General features: G+C 41.9%; 1 protein-coding gene across 5 annotated transcripts in view; it reads right to left on the bottom strand.

The window, feature by feature from the left end:
* The window catches only part of MAGI3 (membrane associated guanylate kinase, WW and PDZ domain containing 3), a 226513-nt gene that overhangs the window by 128622 nt on the left and 74605 nt on the right, over window positions 1-23286 (bottom strand). The gene's annotated exons all lie outside the window — the stretch shown is intronic.

Here is a 23286-nt window from a genome sequence, read left to right on the forward strand (position 1 = left end):
TGAACTTATCTAGTTCTTTTTTGAACCCTCTTATAGTCTTGGCCTTCACAACATCCTCTGGCAAAGAGTTCCACAGGTTGACTGTGCGTTGTGTGAAGAAATACTTCCTTTTGTTTGTTTTAAACCTGCTGCCTATTAATTTTATTTGGTGAACCATAGTTCTTGTGTAATGAGAAGTAAATAACACTTCCTTATTTACTTTCTCCACACCAGTCGTGATTTTATAGACCTCTATCATATCCCTCCTTAGTTCTCTCTTTTCCAAGCTGAAAAGTCCCAGTCTTAATCTCTCCTCATATGGAAGCTGTTTTACAACCCTAATCATTTTTGTTGCCCTTTTCTGAACTTTTTCCAATTCCAGTATACATTTTTTGATATAAGGCAACCACATCTGCACACAGTATTCAAGATGTGGGCAGACTATGGTTTTATACAGAGACAATGATATTTTCCTGTCTTATTATTTATCTCTTTCTTAATGATTTCCAACATTCTGTTTGCTTTTTTGACTGACACCTCACATTGAGTGGATGTTTTCAGAAAACTATCCACAATGACTCCAAGATCTCTCTCGAAGCGGTAACAGCTAATTTAGACCTCATCATTTTATCCGTATAGTTGTATGATGTTTTCCAATGTGCATTACTTTACATTTCATCTGCCATTTTGTCACCCAGTTTAGTGAGATCCCTTTGTTGTTCTTCAGTTTTGTATCCTCTGCTAACCCTAACCCCCAATGCAAACCCTTCATCATAAGTAGAAATTAGTCAACCAAGTAGTGATTTGATTGGATCAGACTTATTTCCTCTGGTGGTATTATTATAATTTAATATTTGTATTAGAGTAATGACTGGAAACCACAATCACTGGGATCCAGGTCCCATTGTCCTATGAGCTGTACATTTTTAAAAAAATCCAATTCTTGGTACTGCTATTTTATACACATTTTCTTGTTACTGAAGCAGTTTAAAAGGTAAACTTTACAGATATTCTCTACTATAGTCATGTTACTTCTGCAGAGAACACACTAATTTATCAGATGTAAGCATAACAAGAACCAATAACTGTAAACTGAAGTTAGCACAGTTCAAGCTGAAAACAGATGCAAGTTTTTCATAATCCGGGTAGTTAACCAAAGGAATCCATTTTCCAACTTTTTATCAAAAGGTTCTCCTTCACTTGACATAGATCAAGACTGGATACAGTGACATCAATTCAGATATTTATTTGGGTGTGGGGAGCAGGAGAAATTCTGTTCCCCCATTCCCAAGCACTGACCTCATTCCAGTCCTGCTTTCCCCGCCTCCTCCTGCAGGAACCCCAGGCCTCCCAGTCTCTCCTTTCTCTTATCCATACAATGCACAAGCCAGTGCTGCCAGAAACCAAGCTTTCAGTGGACTCCCCTGCGCTCCATCACACAGGAACAGATTCCCTGTGCACCAGGTCAAATTTGAGTGGTGTTGCAACCCCATGCACCTGGTCACAATGTCACTTACTAAAATTTGGCCTGGGTGCCTCTCCATCTGACTGGGTCAAACTGCCGTGCCAATGACACCACACAGCTGAAGCAATGGTCAGGATCACCCTGGCAACACTGTATTAATTTAGCATGGGACCACTGCTTAAAAGTGATAGTGTTATGGTCCACGTGAACTAGACAACCTAAGGAACTTTGACCAAGTGCATAAATCTTGGGAGGGGAGGAGGGGGCTTTGCCTCCCCAAGTCTTCTCTAATTGGCACCACTTACTGAATATCCTTCAAAAGGAATATGGGCCAAATCAATTTACAGTTATCAGGTCCTTCATGCAAGGATCACTTAGCAAAATTATGTGGTCTGCGTTATGAAGGAAGGCAGACGAGATCAAAATGGTCCCTTCTGGACGTAAAATCTCTGAAGTCAGATATCGGATGTAAAATTTTTTTTTAAACCAATCTGATCTTCTAGTGACATCTGATCTCCTCTAAAAGAGATTTTTTTTTTAAACTGAGTTCTTTTCAAGAACTGAATTTTGAAGATGAGTTGTGGAAAATGCTGTAATAAGTATTTTATTCCAGTAGCAATCTATAAAATTGATATACAAATATTCTCCTATCTTAACTGGAAAGAAAAAAGTGTAAAATACATCAAATCTGTTTAATGGTCTTGCTGAATGATATTACTAGAGAATCTAAGAACAACTTGCAAGCTTAAGTTCATTACTTGTAAAGCAGCAGAATAAATGGCATACCGGTAGCCTACCACAGCAGTTTTTCAGAAAAAGTAGTTATGTTGGCAAAGTGAGTGCACAGAATGAGAAAACCTATAATTTTTGTGTCTCTAATCTCTAAACTGGTGTGGGCTAAAATATTTAAGATCAGAAGGAAAAGGGAGCTTTGTTTAATCTTAGTACACAACTACTGAACAAAAACAAATACGCTAAGAGAAAAGTTAAGGAAGGAAATTGGCCTTTTAACTGAAACCTGAAAGCCCAAACACAAAGTTAATAATATGGCAAAGTTGGATGAAATTCCTAGATATGTTGCCAATCCCCTAGCTCCCCCAGCAAATTCCAGAGCATTTAGAGCATTATGAAAAATTGCATGTCAAAATTACAATTGTAGCTAAAGGGGAATTTTTTTTTGTTAAAGAAGATAGTGCAGCTTCACCATATAAATTAGAACGATCAAAACAAACTGAAGTTTCTAATCAGTGCTGGGAGAAGTACAGAAGGCCATTAAAACATTACCTGAAGGGAAAATTCTTCACTCCAGATGCTACTAAAATGGAGTTTTAGTAGAAGAGAACAAACCTACTGGTGATTCTTTTCTCTTCACACTCAAGAATCTTACTAATGTTATTTTTAAATTCCTTCCTTTTCATATGTTCTTATGGTAAAGACAGAAATACAGATTACATAATTTATGTAGATTGCTCCTTTAAATAAGGATGCACAAAATCTATTAATTTCAGCTTTAAAGTCTTAACCTCTGTTAACTAAGAAGTTACACAGCCTTACTAATAAGCATTAAAACAGCGCACAACAAAGTAAATTTCAAGAAGGCATAGTAATCAGTTCTTATGGCTCTATTGTGTCTTCACAAACAGGACATGTGGTAAAAGCTCTCAATGGTCACTTAAGGGAAGAGTAATGATGAGAAGTTGGTGGGCAAGACATTTGGGGGCACTGTCTGACAATACAAAATACAGTAAAAAAGACAACTGTATAAAATTATCTATTCACCACGACCATATTAGTCTGAATCAAAAAATGCAGGGTGATTTCATACTAACATTTCTGTTTCATAAAAATCTTATGTTGCTAGTTTTTTCAATGGTTTCTCAAAGACACTGGATGGAGCTATAAAAGAAATAGCCTTTCCGTACAGACACTATATTATTAAAAAACTACATAGATCTAAAGGAAAGAATACAATTTAATTTCACCTGAAGGTACAATAAAGGCAAGTAAGTAAAATGAAGCCCAGGGCTTCATATTTTGAATTATGGGTACAGGTGTTAAGTGTGCACTGACCTGCCTGTACAGTCTGTCCAAGAGTTGGGAGGTTTGTGAAACACTGAAGAATCATGTAGAAGAAGCCAAGATTTTGGGAACTGCTTCTCTCTCTCATTCTGGCCTCTACACGCCATCCCAGTAGCATACAAGAGCCATATGGGACATACAACTGGCCAGGGGAGAATTCCCCCAGTGCAGGCACAGAATAGTTAAGCTTTATGAGACAGAGTTCTCATCTTCTGAAAGGGTTCAAAGGGAACTTCCTGATAAACCATAAGACTTTTCTACTCTGGAAATTAAGCAATAAGGAAATTCTATTTCAACTACTTCAATACAAGTAATTAAAGTGTAAATGTATATTCATAATAATAAATTGTTTCTTAGCACTGAAAAACAATAACGGCCCTCTGACTGACAGCTTCTGCTGATTACTCTGCTGCAGTGGTCCCCAACCTTTTTGTCTGGCGGCCACCAGACGAAGGACCATGGCGGCTGTCGAGCATCTGTCGAACTGCCACCGAAATTTGGCAGCATTTCGGTGGCTGCTCGACTGCTGGCCAGGACATGGGCGCATTTAGATGCCCCTGCAGGCACCACGTTGGGAACCCCTGCTCTACTGTATAATAAAGGCTGTTACTTGGCTAAATGTTACTTATGCCGATCTCCCATTAAGAAATACTAATTAAGGATCTTATGTAGTTGAACTATAGCTATGTCAAAGATATTCTGTCAATACAGGAAAAGTAAAGGATCAGTATGTCTGAATGGTCTAATTACATCCACATGATAGATGCAGAACAATTGCCAGTAGAAGTTACGCAGTCTTTTGTTGAGAAAGATCTCAATGCACTTTATAACCATAATATCCGATTAACCAGATTCACACACCAACTGAAAGTTTAAAATATTAGAAAGGTTTACTTTGAAAGCGCTTGTTTAAATTTAGTTTATTATACACTGCACAATAAAACCTTGGTAATGTATTCATGTTTAAAATGAGCACACAGTAACTCCAGATAATATATCAAAATTCTGGAACAGATAAGAAAGGGCTTATAGTCTCATTAGACCATTTACCTAGAACAGCAGAAAAACTGAAATCATCTTAAAGGCTTTACAGTGATTAAAAAAAAATTCATTTATTTTATAAACAGATTTAACCAAAAAAAACCAAAACATCCAAGTACCACATCATCCTATTTTGAGTATTTCACTCTACCCTAGGGCTCCTCTAGTTCTTCGTTAGCAATCTGATGCTGCCCTGACACCCAACCAATTACCTCTTCCACTTTCTCCTGAACAGTCATTCGATTTTGATAAACAAAGACCCAAACCAAATGTTTACTCAACTCAAACTGAGCCCAAATTGAACCTTTATTAAGGATATTTTTGGATAATTTTTCCTTCAGTATTTTTCATCTATGCTATCTTTGCACTTCTTGGGCACTTCTTAGTTACCAGAAGCACAGCTAGTGGCACTGTCATAACACCATGAGAAAAGCTACAGCTACATCAGAAACAGGAAGTACCAACAAATTTTAAGACTGTTTTAAAAATTCTCCAGATTTAGGAAATTAAGATTATAATAAAATTTGGACACTTATCTAGACAAACCTTTTGAGAATCATGTATCATAAATGTTTACACTAGCCACAATCCTAGCTGAAGACAACACACATATTCACTTATACTGAAACAAAGGGGTCACTTTGGAACAAGGGCAGACTTTCCATATACCGTCTCACATTCCCAAACCCTGGTGGCTGGGCAGCACCGCAAAGCACTAGCACCAAACCAGTTCTCTATGGGCATATTTTAATCATCAGTAAATTCCTGTTGTAAGAGAAAATTAAACTGATGTGATTAATTGAAGTTAGTCACCAGAAGAAAAAGTTTATAAGAAAAATGCTATGCCTTCCACAACATTCACTCTATTCACCAATACTTAGACAACAGGTTTTTTTTACAACTAAATGTAAAGAACAGAGGGGCGAATAAAGTATTATTAACTGTGAAAGACACACTGGAGCTGAGCTGGAAAAGCAATCAAAATACAGCAGGAGTTTATATTCAGCCCTTTAGCAAATTGATAACCAGTGCAATACAGAAACAGCAGAGTCAGCTGTGAAAGGCGCCTAGATTTGAGGATTCACAGCTGAATTCCCCATCTGCCATAAACAGTACTTGTTTCCTGCAGGAATAAGAGGGAGAACCAGAAAAATACTACCAGAATGTAGATGGCATTACATGGATTCATTCCTGGAGTGCCATTTGGCTAGCGTATGAAAACAGCATTTGTTACTCAACTAACTCAACAGCTGCCTCAGTCTTCAAACCAGACATGTAAAATAAAACTGTACAAAGCTTGGGAACAAATACTACTGGGTCTGGCTTTTCTGAACTGAAACGGTCTTAAATGTTGTTAGGAATATCTATTACTCTCCCCTCCTCCCCTTCTTTTGTGTGGAACCATCTGCAAACATGAACATTTTCTGGCCAATGAGCTTCCACTTACAGAATAAAACCACTCTAATTAAAGGTTTGCAGCAATTGGAATAGAATCAAAATCCACCTTCTATTATAAACCAGTGGCTATTCTGCATGAAACAGTGTACACAAGTGTAGATACATTATGGATACCACATGAGATTATTTAGTTTCCAAAATCTAACTCTTCTCTACCTTTCCTGGAGTTGGGTGCCTAGTTTGGATGCCATGCTTCTTATAGATCTCAAGTAGCCATAAGAATAACTTTTTTTAGGTGTACAAAATATATTCCAAACACTGAAATTAAATTCTATAACAAAATTTCAACTTATCAGGGAATTATGAAAATTCAGTGCCTAAAATAAAGGGGAAACCTCTAGAATCAGATGTCAGAAGTAGAATTTCATAGTATCAAGTCCTAAACATGCTGCAAGCCAAGTATTATTTTGGAGTTTAATAACCCAAAAATATATTACCTGCTTAGATTATAAGAATTGCTTTTTAAGGAGCCTGGCAAAACATTTTATAATATTTTAAGGGAACCCTTAACACATTTTTAAAACTCCATCATACACAGACACCATGAACATCAGCACCCTACCTTGTAATTGTAGTCAATTATTACCATGACAGATAAAAAGCGTGAAGATGCACTAAACCCTCCCCACTCCAAACTTGCATCTGTCCCAAAATACAATAGAAGTGGGGAAGTGTAACTGGAAAGTTAACAAGTCTGATGTAAGGGTGGACCAAGGAGGAAGCAATTTCAGAGTCTTGGGACTTCATGGGGAGCACATTGGTGGTAGCTCTGCCACTCAGCCAGCACCTCTGTAGACCTCATCTGCAGCAGTATAGCATAAGGAGAGAGGTTGGCCTATTATAACCTTGTTCCATACCACTGTAGACATTGTAAATTAAAATCAACACCATGAACTCCACCTTGTAACCCACAGACAAGAAGAATCACATCAAGTGTACCATGCAGAGAACGCAGTAAGCCACTGAAGGTACAGTTACATTGCAAAACACTGGCAGTGGCGGTATGTGTAGCTACATGCATCAGTGATAAGTAATGTGTGTTCGTGCTGCAATGTGCAGCTGCACATGTCAATGAAAGGGGGGAGGCAACAGGGAAAGGCTGCCTTGGTAGGGGGACTAAACCCGAGCAGCACTGCAAGCTTGTGTGCCAGGGATCTGGTTGCAATGTCTGGAGCAAGTGGCAGAGCCAAGCCAACCCAGCAGGACAGGGTTCCAGGAGCCACTGCTGTGAGTTTGCTGTGTAATTCACCCTCCCACTCTACCCAGGTATTCCCACCTCCCCACCCCCCGTCGGGGCAGCAACCCCCACTGTCCCACCCCATAAGCCCGAGAAAGTTTAGGAACCACTATAATAGACTTTAAAAAAAGAGGTTTTTATTCTGGCATAATGTAACACCTCCAGGACTGTTAAAATAGTTACAGTTTAAGCCAGTTTTATGAAGACAGGACATTTGGCCATTTATGCCAACAGTGAGAAAGGGTAACATGCAATGTTAGCAACGAGCCCACTTTTTCATCTGTGCTCCATTACACAATAGCTGACTAATCTGCTCACAATGTCTACAAACACTGGAGGAATGGGAGCTGGAGCAGCAGTGCAGGACACTGAATTACATTCCACCATTTTGGAGGGACTGAACAAATATGACAATGGGTTGTGGTGTAATTGAATTACAGGATTTAACAAAAGCTGAGAATCCCAGAAGACTGACTACACTGAAAAAATTAAAATTCTGTAGAGCTTCCCTGAATTGGGCTCAATCAGTTATACTTCAATAATATTGTTTTTCCTAGTAACGGAATATTCAAAGAAGCCAAAATAAAACTTTGTAAGTGATCTAAAAAGCAGGGGCTATTGGCTGAGCCATCTCAGAGAGATCTGGCCCAGTTAAAAGTTAATTAATCAAGGATATGTCCAGCCTGCTAATATTCTTGCATATTTGGGGCCACTATCTGTATACCATACTACTGCATTTAACATTCGCCGAAATGCTTGAGCTGAAGTCTTGCTGGTGTAAATCAGAAGAGGCTGCTGACTGGCCATTTTCTACAAGGGCTCCACCCCTTTAGAACTCATATCTTGGTCTAATTACCATCAAGACATGCTACAAAATGCACATTCTTCTTAGGATTCTGAAAACAGAGGAGAATTATGAATAGAATGAGGTCCTGGAGAAGGAGGTTGGTTTTAGCTTTTTTATTTGCCTGGTTTACTAGTTATGGGCCATACTGGATGACACTGTTGTGCTTTAGTTAGTCGCAATTTAATATTCATATCAATATTACATTATGTCAAGGACACCTAGTGCATAGCAATACGAATTCTTGATTAGAGGGAACGTAAATTCATGCAAAAATAAACTCAAGTGTTTGTTATTACTTGTATTAGAAATTTAGTGAAAAGATTTGAATGGTTAACATTATATTACCATTATTTCAAGGATGACAAATGTAATTAACAAAAAAATTTGACACAATTACAAGCAGGAAAAGTCAGAATATGAGTTAAATCAAGATCTAGAGATCTGCAGACTCTAATTTCTGTGAAACTACACTAGGAGTCATTCTAAGTATATTTTACATGCTGTATTCGCATGAAGATGGCATGGACAGCCTAATACCTCTTTTTCCATCTCCAACCTCAAGGATTCTTAAAACGAAGAGCCTTAAAGTGAAACAGAATGAGGCTCTGGATGTCAAATTTCTCAAACAAACCAGTCAGATATGATTGTAATTATACATTGTGTGCAGTTGACACACAAAAATCCCTTAACCATGGAGATACCATCAGCAGAATTACCAGTGAGTAGGATTTTTTCTAATAATGCCAAGCATTCTAGCATAGCCATTATTAAACTGGAGAATGGCAAGGCACAAAGACGACTGTACAGCTGTTTCTGATATAAGATCAGACAAAGTAGCAGATATGAAGAGAACTCAATCATTAAAATAATGAATGAGTTTCAAATAAAATGCAAGCATAACCGTCTTTTTCCACTTACTAGTGGGAAGAAAAAATGCAACAGAATTTTTCACAAGAGAATAGCTTGACCTTCTGTACTAGACATGGATATATTTCCTTTCATCTGTTTGACTTGATATTTTCTTAAAAAGAGTATTGCACTGAAAAAACTGGTGTTCAACTGCAAGTGCTTATTTTTCAGCATCTAAGCAATTTAATTCTAGATTTTTCTGAGGATGCCTATAAGATGACAAGCAAAACATCAAGATAGTCAACTTCCCAGCCGATTGTGAATGAGCTGCATAGGCAGCATGCTTAACCCATGGAACACTTCACATCTCCTTACAGCAAGGTGCCAAAGTGAAAAGAGCTCAATTTCATTTTTAATTGTTTGTGGGCCCCGGTACAGATTTTGGACTATATACTAATACACAATCCACAGAGGAACGTTCAACCATTGACACCAGAGGGGTGTTGGGCCCAAGATCCATGGTAGAACCTCACCTTTGTGTAGTTGTCACGCTGTCTGGAGTGACTCATGACCACGAGTATCAGCCTCACAGCATACTGCCGAAAAGCAGGGCAGAAACCCCAAACTGGTTGTATGTTCTATAATTAGATTTCACCAACCCAGAAACAGGTGTCACAGTGCTTCAGGAGGTAACAGTCTTACCATGGAGTCACAAACAGCCCCCTTGGACACTCTGGTCTATCTTGCCATCCAGACAAACTGGACTATGTGATAGATGGTCACTTTGCACCAAAAACAATAGTCAGGTTACTCCCAATCTCAAAGGACTAGTCACTTACCCCAGGTCAACTGTGCCTAGATCTCAAGCCAAAGACCAGGCCTGTAGCCAGCCCTGCAATAAACTAACTAACTAAGAAAAGAAAGAAAGTTATTTACAAGGTTAAAACAGGGAACATACACAAAAATGAGTTACAGTCTTAAGAGTTAAAAAGGATAATATAAACTTGGCAGCTCTGTATGTCCTTTAGGGCTGACCCACACCAAGCAGCATGGGGGTCTCTTGCTCAGGGTCAAAAATTCCTAAACATAGAAGAGTCCAGGTAGTACAGAGACCCCCAATTTCTCCTTGTCAGGGATTATTATCCCCTTCACTCCAAAAATCCAAATGGGATGAGTGCAGGACAAGTACTCTACCTTAATTAATTCTTCCTTTCCTGTTTGGAGAGTTATACAATTGTAGAGGTTTACAATGCAAACACTCAATATAACTTTATACCTTGGAATACAGATATTAAAAGTAGGATTAAATACATGCAGCATCCTACAAGTATTTCATAAAGTCTAAACCTTAAGCATACTCTTATAAACACCTATATATATTTTAACTGTACTAACCCATAGGTAAGCCAAACTGGTTGCCAGCTGTACATTTGTCTGTGAGGCCCTGGGCCTCTGGCATGAGCTGGCACCTAGTCTGCCAGCATCACTGTAGTGACTAAAACTTTAGTTATTATTTAAGCATCTCAGTATCGTTTGGGGGGGGGGAAGAAATATGATTGCCTTTTGGGATCACCACTGTATCCTCCTCTGTTTCTCCACTTCTCCCTTAAGTTTTTCTCTCTCTCCTTTTCTTTCCGCTACATTTTCCTCCCTGCAGCAATTTCAAATTCTCTCTACTTAAGCTACTATCCCAGTCTTACTTCCTTTCCAATTGCACCTGCTAAAATCATCAGCAATTAAATGTCAACTCCATTTCTAGTATCAACATTAGGCCTTAAAAATTAAAATACTGAATGGGAAGAATAGGCATGAGGGGAACTTACACATCTCATAGAATTTATTGCTTGCAAACTCAAGATGAGGGCATGGAATAAACACACACTTTTGAAGGTTCTTTGAAACCATGAGGACTAGCAACTTTGGGGTGAGGAGTGTTCTTTATAAAAACAAAAGCTTAGATTTTGCAGGACATGAATTTGTCATATGGCTCACAAATATCAAGTTAGATCAGACTTGAAAGCCAAATATTTGACACTGTTGCTGTAAAGTAGTACAAATATGCAATTACAGAGCATCAGAGATAATGTAGCTGTCATCTGACTAGATCATAATGTCAGATGTCAAGATCTTTTAGAGAGATTACCAAGGCTCGATCAGGTTGCAACTTAAAAGTGCACAATAATATAATTGCCACATTCAAGAATGTAACTAGGGTGACCAGATGTCCTGAGAAAATTGGGATTGTCCTGATATTGAGCAGTTTGTCCCACGTCCCCAGCGAAGTACGGCCAGGACGCCATTTGTCCCAATATTTTGTTTCAGGTGTGGCAGCCTGTTTTTATTATTTATATTTTTTGCTTAGGCAGCGGTGAGAGACAGGGAAAGCACCTTTTCAATTGTTACACTCACCCAGCAGACCATCTGTGACTGAAGGACCCGCTGCCGGAGTGCTGCCAAAGACCCAGACACGGCGAGTGTAACAATTGAAAAGGTGCTCCCCCTGTGGAGGTCCAGTCAATATATAATTGCCTTTCTGGACAGTGGAGATTTCTGAAATGAACAGTATTGTCTGGATTATATTCATTAATAAACAAAGAATTGTGAAATGTAGATTCTGAAACTATGAACTCCTGGAACAGATGTGCAACTATGATGTTTTATCGCAATACATCCAGCTTCAAAAAACTTTCACTTGCTGGTCAGTGACTAAAATGGAAGAAACTGCTGTGCTCTAAGCTAGGGGTTCTCAGGAAAAAAGTTTTGGTGACCTCAAAGTGCGGCCACCAACTCTTCCTGGTGGCCGCTCTCACACTTTTCCCTAAAATACTTAACTAGCTTTAGGAAAAACAAATAAATATGTGGACAGTCATGTCCAAACCATTGTAGTTTATGTATTGCTAGCCAGTAAGTCTCTTGTAAAAAGCAATATTAACAAACATGCCAGTATCACTTTTCACAGCAGACTTAGGCCATGTCTACACTTACAGTTTTGCAGCGCGGGTAGTTACAGCTGTGTTCGTACAGCTGTGTAGGGCCAGCGCTGCAGTGTGGCCACACTGACAGCTACCAGCGCTGCAGTGTGGCCACATTTGCAGCACTTGCAGCGCTGTTGGGAGTGGTGCATTGTGGGCAGCTATCCCACAGAGCACCTCGTCCCATTCTGGCGCTGTGACTTGTGGGAAGGGGAAGGAAGTGTGCGGGTCTTTCCGCTTCCTGTTCCAACGCCCCGTGGTGCTTTGCTACACATTCCGAGCAGTTTGGCGGCATTGTGAGTCTGCAGCGCGATTTATGCGATTTTTGTTACAAATGGAGCCTGAGCTGCTGAGGACCTTGCTGATGAATGTTGCCAGCACATCACGCATGGCAGTGGAGCTATTCCTTCAGCTGCAAAGTGACAGTGAGGAGTCAGACGATGATATTGAAATGCCTGACGCTCAAGACATTCAATTGCTTGTGGCAGTAACAGACGTGCTTAGCACCGTGGAACGCCGCCTTTGAGCTCGGGAAACCAGCACTCAGTGGTGGGATCACATCGTCCTGCAAGCATGGGATGACGTGCAGTGGCTGCAGAACTTTCGGATGAGAAAAGCCACTTTCATGGGACTGTGGGCTGAGCTCACCCCTACCCTGCGGCGCAGGGACACGAGATTGAGAGCTGCCCTGCCAGTGGAGAAGCGGGTGGCTATTGCAATCTGGAAGCTGGCAACTCCAGACAGCTACCGATCGGTGGCGAACCAGTTTGGAGTGGGAAAGTCCACCGTTGGAATGGTGCTGATGCAAGTTTGCACAGCCATTAATCGCACCCTGCTAAGAAGAACTGTGACTCTGGGGAACGTGCAGGACATTGTGGATGGCTTTGCACAAATGGGTTTCCCTAACTGTGGAGGGGCAATAGATGGGACGCATATTCCTATTCTGTCCCCACCCCACCTCGCATCGGAGTACGTTAATCGCAAAGGGTAGTTCTCCGTGGTTCTGCAAGCGCTTGTGGATCACCGTGGGCGTTTCACTGACATTTACTCAGGATGGCCTGGAAAGGTGCATGATGCACGCATCTTTCGGAACAGTGCCCTGTTCAGGAAGCTGAGGGCCGGGACTTTTTTCCCAGACCACAAGATCACAGTAGGGGACGTCGAAATGCCCACTGTGATCCTTGGAGACCCCGCTTACCCCTTAATGCCATGGCTCATGAAACCGTATACAGGGAAGCTTGACAGGAGCAAGGACCGGTTCAACTACAGGCTGAGCCGGTGCAGAATGACTGTGGAGTGTGCTTTTGGCCGTTTGAAAGGGCGCTGGAGGTGTCTTTATGGGAAGCTAGATTTGGGGGAAAGCAGCATCTCCGCTATTATATCCGCGTGCTGTACCCTCCATAATATTTGTGAAGGGAAGGGTGAAAGATTCAGTGAGGAATGGACCACTGAGGTTCGACGCCTAGAGGATGAATTTGCACAGCCAGAGAGCAGGGCTACTAGAGAGGCCCAGGAAAGGGCTTCAAGAATTAGGGATGCCTTAAGGGAGCAATTTGATGCTGAGAGCCAACAGTAATGTTTGGTGCCTTTGCTGTGCTCCTTTCTACCTTGGGGTACAATATTCACCACTTCCTGCAATAACAAAACGCATTGTAAAAGCCATAAAATCCTTTATTCAAAGTACAGTACATAAAAGGCCAGGGGGGTTAGGGTGGTGGACTGTACATTCAGAGGTTTGAATATGTCCTGTTTGGATTACTGTTCAATGTCTGCTGCACTTCAGGATTACTATGCTGCAGAGTAATGGGGGTGGAGTGCACAGGGTAAGAATTGTAGTTATCAGGTCTGGTAGGTGATCGTACAGGTGTTGGGGGCAGCTGGGGGTAATAAGAAACTGGCTGCTGGAGAAAGGTGTTTTGTGCAAATACTGGGGAACAAGAAAGAGCTTTGGGCGGGGTGTGGGTTACCACGGTACAGATCTGCCTGCATGGCTACGAGAGACTCGAAAGAGTCAGTTTGGCGAGCCAGGAGGCTTATCAGGTGCTTTGAGGTTTTTTTGGTAGCCAATTCCTTTCTCCTGCTTTCTGTTTGCCTCCACTCATACATTTTCTCTCTCCATTCCGGCGTCTTCCTACTTTCTCTGTTGTAGTGAATCATAACTGCTTTGATCAATTCTTCTTTTGATTTTCACGGATTTTTTCTCAAGTTCTGCAAGCGACGTGAGGCCGGTGATCTGGCTGCATTAGTCAAGGTCACTAAAAAAAACAGATAGAAACATGTAATACACAGAGGCTACATTGTTCACACAGTGAAGGAGTTTTTAGACTTTTTGTAGCATCCTTCCCACATACCTAACATAACACAGAGAGGCCAGGGAAGCGAAGGCATGGCGATCAATGTGGTGAGTGTTTCTGCCCCGACTGCACCTGGGAAGGGGAATTGACCGATGGGTCACTGGGGTTTATCTGCACTGGGTACAGGAGGTAGCTGGTGTCCTACACAGGGGACAGTAGTGAACAGGAAGGTGGTGAGCTGCTGGCGGGGGGGGGCGGTCCGCGTAAATGCCGGCCTGCTGGTGAGGGAGGGGGAAACGCACCGCGGGGCTGGCTGCCTGATGGAAAGGAGGAGGGGGAACCGTAGCTCACCGCGGGGCTGGCTGCCTGCTGGAAAGGGGGGGTGGAGACCGGAGCGCACCGTGGGGCTGGCTGCCTGCTGGAAGGGGGTGGGGAGACCGGAACGCACCGCGGGGCTGGGGGGGAATGCGAACCTGGCGCCCTGCACTCAAGTATCCCTAAATTCTCAACAGGATTTCCTACTGCCAGATATATCACTGCTGCATGTTACCTTGGAAGAGAGGGAGGGTCTTCTACAGCAATGTGGATTCCGCCCTGGCCCCTATGCAGCTTGCCTTTGTGCAGCCATGGTCCCCCCCACCCCTCGCTGCACAGTGGATCAGACGAGTTAGCCTGACCGGGACAAGGACCACGGTGGCTCTCCCTATAAACTTGCGCAAGCACATTGCCCACACTTTGGCTGCAACTTTTCAAGAGATTACCGAGGCAGATTACAGAGACGTGATAGAGCAAATCAATGGGCTATTCCATGTTTAGGCATGCATGCAGGCAGCCATAATCCCAACCGTCCTCTCCCAAAACATAAAAATCTACTTACCCCAAGCACGCTCCTCAGTTTCTTCCTCACCAGCAACTTCCAGCTGCTGCGACTGGCTAGCCTCCTCCTGGCTTGAGAAGAGCTCCTGGCTGCATGCCTCCTGGGACTCTGGGGCATCTCCTTCCACCCCAGTAGCCTCACTCTCGGATTCCTCTACACCCTCCCCCACTTCTCCCTGCTCTGAACTCTCCATCGTGCTCCTAGGATTGGCAGTGGGGTCACACCCAAGTATGGCATCCAGCTCCTTGTAAAAACGGCAGGTTGTGGGGGCAGCTCCTGAGCGGCGATTTCCCTCACGGGCTTTGCAGTAAGCACTCCTCAGCTCTTTTATTTTGACCCTGCACTGCAACGCATCCCGTTCATGGCCCCTTCTCAGCAAGGACTGTGATATCTGCCCATAGGTATCATAATTTCTCCGGCTGGAGCACAGCTGTGCTTGCACAGCTTCCTCATCCCAAACACTGATGAGGTCCTGCAGCTCGGAACTGTTCCATGCTGGGGCTCGTCTGGGGCGTGGAGGCATGGTCGCTGATTGACTGAATGATTGATTGCACTCCACACCTGGCTGAGCAAACAGGAAGGGGATTTTTAAAATTCCCGGGGCATTTAAAGGTGAGGTCAGCTGAGCCCAGGGCAGTGTAGTGTGCATGGTTACCAGAGAGGCTTCTAAGGTATGCTGGGATACCTCCTTATACCCCGGAGGTCAATAAAAGCGCTGGTGGGCATCCACACTTGCTGACCAGCGCTGGATCACCAGCGCTGGAATCCCTACACCCGAGGCTCGACCAGGTGTACAGCCAGCGTTGCAACCAGGGAGTTGCAGCGCTGGCCGTGCTTTGCAAGTGTGGACACATCCTAAGTTGCAGCGCTGTAACCCCCTCAACAGCGCTGCAACTCTCTAGTGTAGCCATGGCCTTACTCAGCCCTGCCAAGCCTGGGGACAAATTAAGCCCTGGATAGGGGGATTGAGGGAGGCAGTGGGGGGGCTGGAGCCTGAAGCCCCGCAACCACAGCTCAAAGCACCACAGCTGGAGCCTGGGGTCTACTGCCTCTCAGCCAGAACCAGGGGCTGGAACCCAAAGTCCATCAGCCAGAACCTGCCGCCCCGCCACCCCAAGGCTGAAGATCAAAGCCTGAGCCCCACCGCCCTCGGGAAAGTGAGGAATTCACTGGCTGCCTGCTCCTCCAGCATTGTGCCCCAGGTGTCTCCAAAGGGGGGCAGGGCCCAACCCCTGCTAGCAGCCCCAGCAATCAACACTAAGGCGGTGCATCCAGGAGCAACAGAGAGGGGGAGAGACTATTTTGCCACCCACCACCACCCTATCACAGCCCACTGGCTGTGGCTGCAAGAAAAGCCCCTAGTGGCTGCATTTGAGAAACGCTGCTCTAAGCCACTATTGGGCTAATCATATCTGTTCTGCTGAAAGACAATAAGCCTTGAAAGTCTAGTATCTTAATGCAAAGGAAGTGTGTACAAAAACTGTTGTGAACATTTCTGTGAAAAATAGCGCTCAGCTAATAAAAACAGCTGTGGTTTTACTAAAATAATTGTAAGAGCAATTAACGTCCATGTGTACACAAGAAAGCTGATTATTGCACAACATCCTGACCAACTACTACAGCTATAGCACTTAATGCATTTACAATGTAGAGTTTATATGGAGTCATCTAGCCTAGTGTTAAAAATTTCACATAACAAAAGGAGGGTTTTTTTGTAAACATTTTCTGTAGTCTAAATCTTTGCTCATTCTCTCCTTTCTATTTGCCTGTTTAACCACAGAAAAATTATTTGGCCATTTCAGTGGCTAATGTGTACAGTTGGTTTTCCACAAATTAAGAACCTTATTTCAGCTATGGCGAGGTTATCCATATATTTATAAATATATCACAAATCCCCCTTCCTCTGAAGATTTAAAAAAGCTTTTTACAAAGTTGTGATCAGAATCCTCACTTTAAATAAGAGAACAAAACGGACAGGTAAATTACCTTCCTCTAGATTATAAAATTAGTCTATCGCTGAACTGAGAACAGACCGTCATTTGATTCCCAATCCCCTCTTCTAGCCACTAGATATTAATGCCTCTTTGTTCTGTAATGAGGCCTTCTAGGAAGTGCATATTTTCTGGGGTGATTAAAATTATCCCTGCCTTTGACTTATGCCTGTGGCATTCCACCTGCTTAGCTATCGATAACCTACCATATTTCATTGCTTAGGGAGTGTGAAGTTCTATAGAACAACTGATACATTTCAGTCACACTTGCAAGTCAAAAAATGCCCTAGCAGCTGCTGTTCATGGCAACTAAATGGCTCTCTTCTGTCAGAGCCTTGGCATTGTGTTCAGAGTGAAACATACATATTCACATACAAAAGAGTAGGCAATTTAATAAAAGGCAATATCTCTGCAAGCGCGTGTGTGCATGCGTGTGCTTCTCCTCCCTCTCCTCCTTCTTAAGGCTCACTTTCTCTTCCGTCACTCAAGACTCCAGGCCTTTTTCACACTGTCCTCTACAAACAGAGCAGCATCCCTCTGTCCACTCCTTTCTTCAAAATTCTCTCACTAATCTTTCCTCTCCAGCAGCACTTGCACTTCTTGTGCCACCTGATTATTACTCATGTTTTATCTATCTAATTTCGACTGCAAGCTCCTCTAGCCAGGGACCTCTTACATATCTGTGAAGTGCTGAGTGTACATATATGGGGATACATAAGTAAAAGAAAATACCATCATTACGAGGGCAGTGTGAAGCATGCCTTATAGCAAGTACAGTCACCATACAAAGCTAAAATGCATCATTGTTTTTAAAGGCACAGACGTTTACTTAACATTGACAGAAAAACTCCTTTGTCATTGTTAAGTAGACTTCTATGCCTATAAAAACAGAATGACGTTTAAGAATTATTTGCTTTTATTTCCTCACTAAATTGATTGGGGAAGCAAAAGGGCTAGTGGTCTGGAAGGAAGCACTAGATTTTTGCATTACCACCTGCAGTTTAGGGCTCTCACGGGAACTGCAGTGGGGAAAGGAGCAGAACACCGGCAGCTCCTCCGGTGGCGGTACTGCCCCTGGCCCTGTCCTCCGACGCAGCTGCTGCTAGGAACCTGAGGAGACGCAGCTCTGTGGAAGGGCAGCGGGCGAGCTGGAGGTTCTGCTCCTTTCCCTGCTGTGGTTCCCAGGAGAGCCCTGAACCACATGTGGGACTCTCCTGGGAACCGCAGTTGGAAAGGAGCAGAACGTGGGGGCACTAGGCGGCCCCGTGGCCATAGCTTCTCTGGCACAGCTGCTGTACAGACAGAAGAGACCCTGCATGGAAGGGCGGGGGCGGTACAGCTGCACCAGAGGAGCTGCGGGCCCACATTTGGTTCCTCCTCTTTCCGGTACGGCATACCAGATATAAATATCTTGCTGGTACGGCCCGGACTGGACCACCCTACTTGTGCTGCTGATTTAATCTGACCTAAACTTCTCAATTTAACTAACTCCACATTCGTCCTTGCTCTAATCACATCCACTCAAAATTAAAACGGTTTGATTAGATGAAGACAGGAACTATAAGGTAACACATTACAAGTAGTGGTAATTCCCAAACAACTCTTTTTAGTATTAAAGAATGTACTCTTGGTCTGACACTTTCAAATCACATTCACCTACTAAAGTATTCTCATTGTGAAGTATAGGTTAATTTGCTCTAATAAAAAGGGTAAAATAGAATCCAGCCCAGTATTTCATCTAATGTGGCTAGCTAATGTGATCCAAGAGGCTGCCATCTTAAGTATTACAATTAAGCTCATTTCAAATAATGGGTCAATTAACAGAATATTCTTACTCAAAATAATTTCAAGAAAGAAATATTAGCATATTGCCACTTTACTAGTTAAATATCAGATTAAGAAAATAATTAAGACCCCTTTAAATACTTTCCCAATAAACCTACAAACTTTGCAGCAGCAAATACATCTTTAAGTCCAGAGTGGAATCTTGTATTAGAGCTACTGTAATACCTGTTGTTCTAATGGCAGCTCTCTCAAATTTTCATAGCTCCCATCTCTCATTTCTTTTTCTCTAGTGCTCCTATAAGCTCTGTCTTCTTCCATAAACATTTTATTATGATCAAATTATGTGCTGTGATTTTTTTCTACCTTTGAATAAAGTATTAGCATCCAGAGAGGAATCTTAATGAAATCAGAGGGTTTTTTTCCCCAAGTTACTTATATTTCATTATGGTGGAAACTCAAAATGTTTCATTTAAATATGAGCACCTCTTTTTCCTGTTTTTCATGCATGATGATTAATTCCTTACAGGGAGCCCACTAGCCAGCATTTTGCTTCTGCCTTTGCTTGGAGATGTGGCTAACCCTAGATGCACCACACGCACTCAGTAGTCTCCACGTGACACTATAGACGCATGTAATCCTGCCTCATTCAAAGAGAGACTGCTTGGGAAAAAAGAAAAAAGATTTTAATCAAATTACTTCCTGAGAATACAACCAAGTCCTAAATGACCATATGTAAACTAAACAGTGAAATTACATGAAGGACACAGGACTGTTAATAATTAGGTCATTCAGCATAGGTCTAGTCATCCAATAGACATACTACATGCCAGCTGTTGCTAATACTATGGAATTCTTCCATATTATGAAATAATGCATCACAGGAAGTCTCTGAAGCACCATTGCGGATGGAATAGTTTAAAGAGTTTTTATGGTACAAGGTGAACAATAAATCTTCAGTCAAACCTGCTTTCTCTTGCTTTGACCCAATATTTATTTTTGATCAAGAGTATCACAAATAGGTTTTTACAATAACTTTTTAAATCTTTAGGATTTTTTCAGTACTTTTCATGCCTCAAATTTGGTTCTACGGTTTAAACTGTGGAATCATCAAGATCCCCAAAGCTTTTTAATACAATAAACCTCTCTCTCATATTTTTGTTTTCAGAAGAAAGCTACAAATTGCACGGTTCACAAAAAAAGCAAAACCAGTTTTACAGACAAACCACAGATGTCTCTGTGGATCAAAACAATCTCTGCTAAAACTGGGCATCAATTGTTTCCTGTAGCAAAGGTAACATTAAGTAGATAAACACTGCACTGGTGTTTATCTACTTAAAAAATAATAGCTGATGTGTAAACTGCAACATTTACAGGTCCCTAGCCTCTGTTTGCCAAAAGCTGGGAATTGGCAACAGGGGATGGATCACTTGATTAACCTGTTCTGTTCATTCCTTCTGAAGCACCTGGCATTGGCCACTGTTGGCAGATAGGATACTGGGCTAGATGGACCATTGGTCTGACCCAGTATGGCCGGTTCTTATGACATTGATGACACCTGTAAACACTGACAACGATTTTACTGTTCAAAGGAAGTATATTATGATCTACTCAAATCCACAGTGAGTGACCATTCATTTTAGGTGAGGTTTTAAACCACATCACATGGCTGAAGAGGGGCACACTGGTTTCGTTTTCATGAAATACGGAGCTCCACTTTTAAAAGTTTGGGAAACACCAGTACAGGATATTTGCAACCTTTCCTTTCTGCCTACCATAGGTCTGAGCACAAATCCTCAGGTGCTAGAGTCTATGGGGGATGAAGGTCCCTTGTTAGGTTCTTACATTATGAGTTTTGATACACCTGGCATATAACAATATTCAAACACATTTGTGTACCACTGCACTCCAAAATCCCATTGTGTTGGGTTAATCACAACCACTCACTTCCAAACACCCACTTCCAAGTAGACAGTTCTGTAATCCCAACACTGCAGAGAACATTTGCTGGGCTTCCATGTCAGACAACAATACAGGATTCTGGACTCACCTGCAGCAGCCTGGGAATTAATTTACATAAATGTACGGCAACATGCCACAATGAGGGCGGGGGGGAAATAGCTCAGTGGTTTGAGCATTGGCTTGCTAAAACCAGGGTTGTGAGTTCAAACCTTGAGGGGGCCATTTACGGATTTGGGGACTGGTCCTGCTTTGAGCAGGGGGTTGGACTAGATGACCTCCTGAGGTCCTTCCAACCCTAATAATCTATGATTCTATGAATATTAAAGCCTGACTAATTTTCTGTAAAAAATCTTCAGTAAGTACTCTTACAGACTTTAAGGTAGTACTGTACTCCTGCACAAAAACGTATTTAAAGCAAAATAAAGAAAAGTAATGGTAATGAAATTTCCCTTAAACATATTTCAACTGAAGGAATAATTTTTGTATCTTGATTTGTAGTTTGGTTCAATAAAAAAATTCTTTTGAATCTGCTAGTAAAACCAATTGTATTGAATAAGTAGTTAAGAGAAGAGATTTCAATGTATCTGAAAATCAGCCACGTAAAGACCAGTAACAAGATAGAGTAGCTAATTATTGGGAATACAGGCTAGTGATTTAGGAAGCCAAAGAGCTGCAAAAAAAGAAAACTTATTTATTAAGAACTGCAAAGTGCAGCATCGCCTACAGCAGGGGTCCCCAATGCACTTGCGTCCTGGCCAGCGGTCGAGGATCCGCCAAATCGCCGCCGAAATTCAGCAGCATTTCAGCAAAAGCTTAACCGCTGCCATGGTCCTTCATCTGGCACCTCCCAGACGAAAAGGTAGGGGACCACTGGCCTACAGGAATGTGCTCATAGCTAAGAATCCAGAGAGAAAAGAAAAGCTCTAGTAATTCTGAACTCCTTTCACTCAACACCATAAAAGTTAGGTCACATATTACAGGGAACTAAATTTGTCATCTTCCCACATACACCATTTTTAGGTATATGCATAGCTCTCAATGACATGAATGGGAATTATATGCAAGTATCCAAGGGAAGATAGTTACTAACCCTTTCCCAGTAGAAGAGTGGTGGCTAAATGTGGCTTTACAGAGGAATCTACCTTAACTAGATATTAGCAAGCAATTTTCCTTGTCTTTAAAGGAAACACTGTAGGGGAAAAATATAGCTTTAACAAATTAGGTTTTATTTAATCTAGAACCTGGAAAAAAACAACTCTGGCCTGTCTACTGAGACATTTTACTGGGAGATGGAGACTTTTGTGCTGTAGGCCCCTGGCGCATTAAGAACTGGACTGAAAACAACAGCTCAGTTTATACAGGCTATCAACCTCCAAACAGGTATTAACTTAAAATTGCTGCTATCTGAGCTGAATCCAAATCAGTGACCTAGACATATATAAATTATTAGGCCAGAAAGGACCACTGTGACCATCTGACCTCCTGTACAGGCTGTAAGCCTGCCTTGGATTAATACCAGTTTGAGAGCTTATCTTTTAGAAAAACAATATTGATATTAAAGATTTCCAGAAATAGAGAATCCACCACAGACCTTGGTAAATTATTCCAATGGTTAATTACCCTCATTGTTAATAATCTGCACCTTATTTTGAGTCTGAATTGTTCAGCTTCAAATTGCAGTCATTGGATCTTGTTACACTTTTGTCTACTATATTGAAGAGCTCTCCATCATTACATTTCTCTAACCTGTGTACGTACTTAAACTGTAACCAAGTTATCCACTAGGATCTCTCTTTGATAAGCTAAATAGATTAAGATCCTTAAGTGTACTACTGCAAGGTATGTTTTCCATTCCTTTAATCATTCTTGTGGCTCTTCTCTGAACCCTCTCCAGTTTATCAACATCCTTCTTGAATTGTGGACACTGGAGACAGACACAGCATTCCAGTGGTGGTCACACCAGTGCCAGATCTTCCTATTCAAAATCCCTCTGTTTAGGCATCCATTAGCCCTTTTGGTCACAGCACTGGACTGGGACCTCATGTTCAGCTGATTATCCATTATGATCCCCAAATCCTTTTTAGAGTCTATACTTCAAAGAATAACGTCCCACATCCTATAGTACGGCCCACATTCACGGAGATGAAGAGCTCTATGTCCACATCTTTAGTAGATTGCAGCGTAATGGCTGGCCTTTTATTAAATATACGGAACAAAGTAGTTGCTAGCAAAACTGCCATGGAAAATGTGCATGTTTACTAGCTTTGTAAGGCTTGGCACTAAAATAGAAGAGGGACCCAAATATGACTCAGGTAGCATTATGGGACAATGATTTTCCCCAAATTCTATAAGAAAAAGGGAGTAAAAGGTATTTCTCAACTAAATGAAGCAAGCAAACACATACTATAAAAACAGTTACTCATTTCTTCACAAATAGATATTACATACATTTA

This window comes from Gopherus flavomarginatus, chromosome 5 (assembly GCF_025201925.1).
Source record: "Gopherus flavomarginatus isolate rGopFla2 chromosome 5, rGopFla2.mat.asm, whole genome shotgun sequence".
NCBI classification, from domain to species: domain Eukaryota; kingdom Metazoa; phylum Chordata; order Testudines; family Testudinidae; genus Gopherus; species Gopherus flavomarginatus.